General features: G+C 38.1%; 1 protein-coding gene across 1 annotated transcript in view; it reads left to right on the plus strand.

Moving 5' to 3' along the window:
- The first annotated feature begins 977 nt into the window (after positions 1–977).
- The window catches only part of LOC135200310 (uncharacterized), a 108,269-nt gene continuing 102,234 nt past the window's right edge, over positions 978–7,012 (plus strand). The window contains exon 1 of the mRNA XM_064228857.1: positions 978–1,433. The gene's annotated coding sequence lies outside the window, so the exon portion shown is untranslated. The remainder of the gene's footprint in view (positions 1,434–7,012) is intronic.

Here is a 7,012-nt window from a genome sequence, read left to right on the forward strand (position 1 = left end):
GGCAGACATTGAGGTCGCCCACTCGTTAAGAATACTACCCCTTACATTAGAATAAGCAGAGAAAACGAAGGCCGAATAGTTGAAATAAACACACGCTATACGCAGAAGGAAGGTAAAACAAACGTTGCATAAACAGCGTTCGTGGAATGTCAGAAGAAAATGGAAAGGGGAAACGTTACGCATCGTATCAAACGTTCCCTTTTAATAGACGAAATCGCCGCCAATCCATCGGTTCCGGTCGAGTCGTACCGATCTAGAGACGCTGTTGCAAAGCGTGCAACAGCGTGTGAACTTGAAGTGATGGTAAAAGACGCAAGGCCGTCATGATCGAGTAAAACGCAGAGAGAGAGAGAGAGAGAGAGAGAGAGAGAGAGAGAGAGAGAGAGAGAGAGAAGACCGTTCGCGAATCATTCTCGACTCGGCACGCGTCCAAAGATGGTCAAGAGACCGCAGTGCAGGCTCTCTCTGTCTGTAGTACTACCTCTCGGAGCGAGAAGCAATATTTAATGTGAGAAACATTACTAACGTTCGATAATTGTGTGATGTCGGTGTTGTGTTGACCTGTGTCCAATTTAAACGTAATTCCAAAAAATAAATAAAAAGGCTTTACATATCTGCATTGAAATTATAAAAACATTTCTCGTTGCCTAGACAGATTAAAATCCAGTGTTCAACTTTGAGGACTGTGGAATACGGTGACGAAAGCTAGATAGTGCAGTTCACCTCCTTTAGTGATTTTCTTCCTTTATTAAATCGATAATCGATTGCTTTTGCGATGAACACACTGGAATGGTTCTAACATTTTTTTTATCTATCATTTTGCCAGTTTTTTTTTCAGTAGTCCACATTTAAATCATTTAAAAACAATTGTGTTCCATTTCAATAGTTTTCCATCGTTACGTATTTGCTTAAATATCTGTATTACTTTGCCCTTCTCTTACGTCAGCGAACTCAACTACTCGAACTGGATGTAAAGATAAAACCGAAACTTTACATTCAGGAGTCGACGAAGTGGCATCACCTTGAATAAAGAAAGAAAAAAGAAAACAATACATTTTCAGAACTATTCGATACGAAGTGCGGTATATGTGTCATGCAACAGAAATGACAAAAATAAAGTATATAAAATAAAGAAAGAAAAAACAGAGAGATAGAATTCTGAGAGCGAAAAGTAGGAAACAAAGTGAGTGGCTTGGCGTGGAATTGTAAGGTGCGGCACTGTGACACTGTGAACTGTGTTCCAGAGACAACAAGAGGCTAACAGACGCGAAAAAAACAAAACATTTCCCAGGGTTCAATTGCCTCTTTTCACTCGGAGGAGATAAGAATTCACAAAGAGCAAAATGTGAAAAAGTGCAAATCAAGAAGCGCGACTGAGATTGAGAAAGATCAAAGGATTCACATGCACTGCTCAGTGACAGATAGCTTGAACGGTAAGTGCTGCATAATCTTGCGTTTTGTCTTTTGCATAATTGCGCGAGTAGTATATTTGAACATATGCATGCTGGTGCTCTCTCTCTCTCTCTCCAGTATAGTAATCAGTCTACAGAAGGATGGACGAAGTTTTTTTTTACATATTCATTTCGTCTTGATAATGAAGATTATTACTATGGATCCTACTGTATATATATATATATATATATATATATATATATATATATATATATATATATATATATATATATGTGTGTTGTGTGTGTGTGTGTGTGTGTGTGTGTGGCTCGTAATTTCTGGGATTTTTTAATGCATCTCCCAAAGCAAAAATAAGAAATGTAACGAAAATAGATAACAATACTTTGAATGTATATTCTTAATTATAGAGGAACGAATATTTGACACGTAATAACAAATATGCAAATATGGAACAAGATACAAGCAGACGAAAAGATAAATCTCAAAGCAAAGTAACAAGGATAAGGTCCAACTAAAACAACATACACACGAAAGGACCAACGAAAAGAAACACGTGAAATGCAACAGACACACGAAAGAAATAAGTGAAAAAAAACACTGGAAAAAAAAAAAAAAAAAAAAAAAAAAAAAAAAAAAAAAACTGTAAACTCGTCCTTAGACCTGAAGATACGCAAAACCCTGGACGACCTCGTCCACTCACTGCAACCGGCAGCGGGGACTCCAATTCCGTGCCAAGGCTAACTGGTACAGGAAGACAAGGGTGTATGCAACGACTGCCCAACAAAACCATTTGGTGCTACTGACGTAAGGCCATGGTAAGGCGACCCGTTCTGCATAAAGAAGCCGTTTCCAGTTTTCTGTACGAAACGGTAGCCCAGCCAGCCGTTTCAGGACCGTCAGTACCATGGTTTAAAGAATATTCGGTGCTACCATAGTAGGCGCTCTAACTGCGTATTTCTACACTGTTTCGCCGTGTTTAGTACTAGCCCCTCGACGATTTCATGTCCCTAAGTGCACCTGATCACATTTAATCCCCGAGGGGCTGGTACTAAACACGGCGGAAAACAATTTTGATCCCCTAGACCTACTATAGTAGCGCCTAGTATTTTATACATATTATTCAGAAAGCACCTTTTGAGGCAGACAATTTTGGAAAAGGGCTGGGGTAACATCCTGACATGATGAAAGGGTGTATGGGCTAACAAAGGTTGAGAACCACTAAAGCCCTTGGTTAGTACCAACGCAGCCTTGGCAACAGAGACTTGGCTATTTGTATGGATGTAAACAATGTCAGAATCTACCCTTTACAGACTTCTATTGCGCTGTGTATCCCTCAGACTTTCCTCAAATACAGGCAATGAAGGCTACGTGTCCCCTTGAAGTCCCATAGAGAAACCGGTCTCCAGTAGGGAAAAAAAAACAGAAAACCGTGTACGAGGACACGATCATTTCACTCTCGTTCTGCTGATCGATTTTTCCTTGTTCTAAAGAACCGAGAATTATATCTTATTGTCACTTACAATGAGGAAGTTGAATTATCCTCTCAATTTCGATTTAAAAAATATTTCTGATAGACTGATCGCTTGTGCTGCATTTTTATCAAGAAGGCCTATACATGTGGTTAATTTTATTATAAATTCGTTAAGTCGGTCAGCGATTGCAAATCAAAATACAATAAACGTGTAGCTCAGCAAAAACTGAATAAGGTGTTTTGTAATTTCTTTTAACACTAATGTTTTATGTGCATGCAAGACTTATTGTGCAAGCATTACTTGGCAAATATGTGTGTGCCCGCGCGCGCACGTGGTAAAAATACATCCTATAATATACTATAATTAGGCATAAATTCCTCAGGAATTTCGGTAAATTCTTATTTATCGGTTTCCTCTCTCTCTCTCTCTCTCTCTCTCTCTCTCTCTCTAAATGCCAGCGACAAATGCACTTTCCCTACCTCCCAACTCCCACCTCTCTCTCTCTCTCTCTCTCTCTCTCTCTCTCAGTAGTAATGAGACATCTTACTGCATCACTGTTGCCTAAAATGACTGGACATGTCGGTGAGCTAAATCATTCTGTATGTGTGTTAATTACACGTCCTAAGGCAACTGTTGAGTCATGCACCTCTGTCAATGGGTTTTAATCCCTTTCCATAACAATCCTTTCACTCGGTCGAACCATTGCAGCCGTTTTTACCTTTGTAAAAGCCTCTTCTTGGCTGAGGCAAGTGGCTGGTTGCATCTGGCAATTTGCTGGTGGGTGGATATGTGTGTTTGTAGGGGGGAGGGGAGTGGGGGTAGGGGGGAGGGGAGGGGAAAATGTCCGATTATTTGCTGAAAAGTCGGTGCTATTTTGGCAAGTTATCTCATCGCCACCTCCAAGGTGCTATAGCTCGTTCGCTTAAGGTAGAGTCCTGGATGAGCCCTATGCTTGCGAGACGTTAGTTTGGCGGCCGCTGATTGGCTGCTACCGGGAGGAAAGCAGCTTCCAGCCAATCAGTGGCCGCCAAACAAACATCTCGTAGGCATAGGGCTCACCCAAGAATCTACCTTAAGTGAACAAGCTTTTTTTTTTTATATAGTACTAAACATGGCGGAGCCTAATGGGAAGCAGTGTTTAGTATTAGCCCCTAGGGGATCAAAGTATTGAATACATCCATTTCTATATCGTGTGGTTGACAAATTATATTAATGAAAGATATCTTTGATGTTAGGTCATGTGCCAGTAGGGAAATTGACTATTGCAATGATGACGTTACAGAAAAGTTGCTTATGGTTTAATGATGTTGGTATTCAGGAAAAGGCTTTCAGGAATCATAAAATTAATAAAATTGTTATTAAAGTAACGGAATGAATACAGACAGAAAAAGCGCTTATAATAAAACAAGAGGAACCTCTTGGACTATTTATAACATTAAAACATTAACAGTAAAGAACTGTTAATGTTTTAATGTTATAAATAGTCCAAGAGGTTCCTCTTGTTTTATTATAAGCGCTTTTTCTGTCTGTATTCATTCCGTTACTTTAATAACAATTTTATTAATTTTATGATTCCTGAAAGCCTTTTCCTGAATACCAACATCATTAAACCATAAGCAACTTTTCTGTAACGTCATCATTGCAATAGTCAATTTCCCTACTGGCACATGACCTACATCAAAGATAAAGAAAAAAAAAACATTAACAGACAATCCAGACAGAGAAAGGAATCCGCAGATGATTGCATCATTAATCCAGCAACCGATAAACAGCGCCATCATTGGTATGACGTCATCACCCTAGCTACGTCAGCAGCGGATTAACTAAATTTAACTACCAGTAAAAGCACTGATTGGCAAATTCGCAGACTGGTGATAATAGCGTTAGCGTTAAGCACTTCGCTCTGCTTGCATTACCTATGAACACGAAGAATGAATATATATACACACACACACTCTATATATATATATATATATATATATATATATATATATATATATATGCACATATAATTATATATGGTATATATATCCATGCACTTTTTAAACCCAGTTTAACCCTTGTTAGTCGACTAACTACCAGGTCAACAGAGACACAATGAGATTCAACAAAGCGTTCCGGATTTTCCGGAATCGATTCCAGGGGGAGGTCAGCGTCCTAAGGTTTATAGTGAATATATATTTTATAGTACAGTAGTCTGATTGCATCAAAGGTCACTGAAGCATCAAAGAGAGTGCAAGAGCCAAGGTGAAGATGGTATGGCCACCTGATGAGGAGAGAAGAGCAACACACGGCAGGGGAAGTGATGGACGTGGAGGTGGATGGAACACGAAGGAGAGGAAGACCTAAGACCAGGTGGAGAGGTTGCATTAGAGATGATATGAGGAGATGGAAGAGACTCATTAAAAATGGCGACCCCGAATAGGGATAAAGCTGGGAAGAAGAAAGAAGAAGAAGAAGAAGAAGAAGAAGAGTATGGTTGCCACGTCGGTGAAGTAATCAATGAATTCATATTTATATAAAAAAATACTTTTTTTTTTTGGTGAATTTTATGCTTAAAAAATCATGCCTGTTGTTACGCCATTCAGCTGAAGTTGTATTAGCACATGTTCTTGCTCAGTGCTTGTAGGCTTGTAGTGAACGAATTTCAAGAATGCAATCCACAAATGTCACTTGCTTGACAGCTTTCGACGTATTGAACAATAAAACACGTGCATCATCGTAACCTTGGAATTGCCGGTTTGTCATCTCTAGTCCTTCCGTCAGCACACGGAAACACGCCCACGCACACAATATATATATATAATATATATTATATATATATAGATATATATATATATATATATAATATAATATATATATATATGTGTGTGTGTTGTGTGTATGTGTGTGTGTGTGTGTGTGTGTGTGTGTGTGTGTGTGTGTGTGTGTGTGTAAGAAGGCAATGCTTGCCTCTAGTAAAGGGTCGTTAAGACCGAAAGATCTCGGCTGTTATCGTGTTTACATTTTCCTCCGTGACATTACCCTTTATTTATACATAGCATCACGTTTTATATATTTCGTGATCAAGTTATTCATATGTGTGCGTATGTGTGTGTGTGTGTGTGTGTGTGTGTGAATTTTTATCACATCACCGTGACATCTTGAATACAAACACTAATCTACAAATGTCGTTTAATATCCAATTCGCGCTGCTTCGGGAATAACACCGAAGGCGAATTAGTACAAGTGATAAATGGTCTGGTGTCAAAGTGGCTCCAGCACTCGGCGGTACAACCAATGATTTCCAGTTGACGTTAAAATCATTGACACACACACATGCACATATATATATATATATATATATATATAATATATATATATATATATATATATATAATATATACACAAATTACAGTCAAGGGCAGGAATACGCTGGTGACTCAAACTTCTTTTATTGCTTCCTACGTTTCGTGATTCACAGTCATATCATCAGGGATTCTATGGAAAGTCTGAATAAATCAATAAAAGTACTGAACGGCTAAAACTGAATTAGGTAAAGATATTAATCATTAAAAATCTACAAATGCAGTTAAAAATTAAACCCATTAGAACACGAGGCACAAAATTACGACACATATGGTTACACATGAGCACATTAAAATCAGCAAATATCACAAAGAAATCCTAACTAATTACATGCAAAAATACATTTTGATTTTTTATAAAAATTATTTCAAAGAATGGAAATACAAATTAAGACAGTGATATACTTATACAAAAAGCAGATGATGCTAACCTTACAATGCAGACGACAGAACCGCATTAACAGTTAAAAAAAAAAAATTGTGTAACCATGTGTCGTAATTTTGTGCCTTATGTTCGTGTTCAAGTGCGCTCTAGTGGGTATAATTTTTAACTGCCTTTGTAGATTTTTAATGATTAAATTTCAACATAATTCAGTTTTAGCCGTTCAGCACTTTTATTGATTTATTCCAATTGTCTATAGAATTCCCTGATGGTGTAATTATGACTCACGAAACGTAGGAGGCAATAAAAGAAGTGCGAGTCACCAGCGTATTTCTGCCCTTGACTGGAATTTTTGTATGTGCATCGAATCTGCCCGATTTGTGTTATATATATATATA

Source organism: Macrobrachium nipponense, chromosome 26 (assembly GCF_015104395.2).
Source record: "Macrobrachium nipponense isolate FS-2020 chromosome 26, ASM1510439v2, whole genome shotgun sequence".
NCBI lineage: Eukaryota > Metazoa > Arthropoda > Malacostraca > Decapoda > Palaemonidae > Macrobrachium > Macrobrachium nipponense.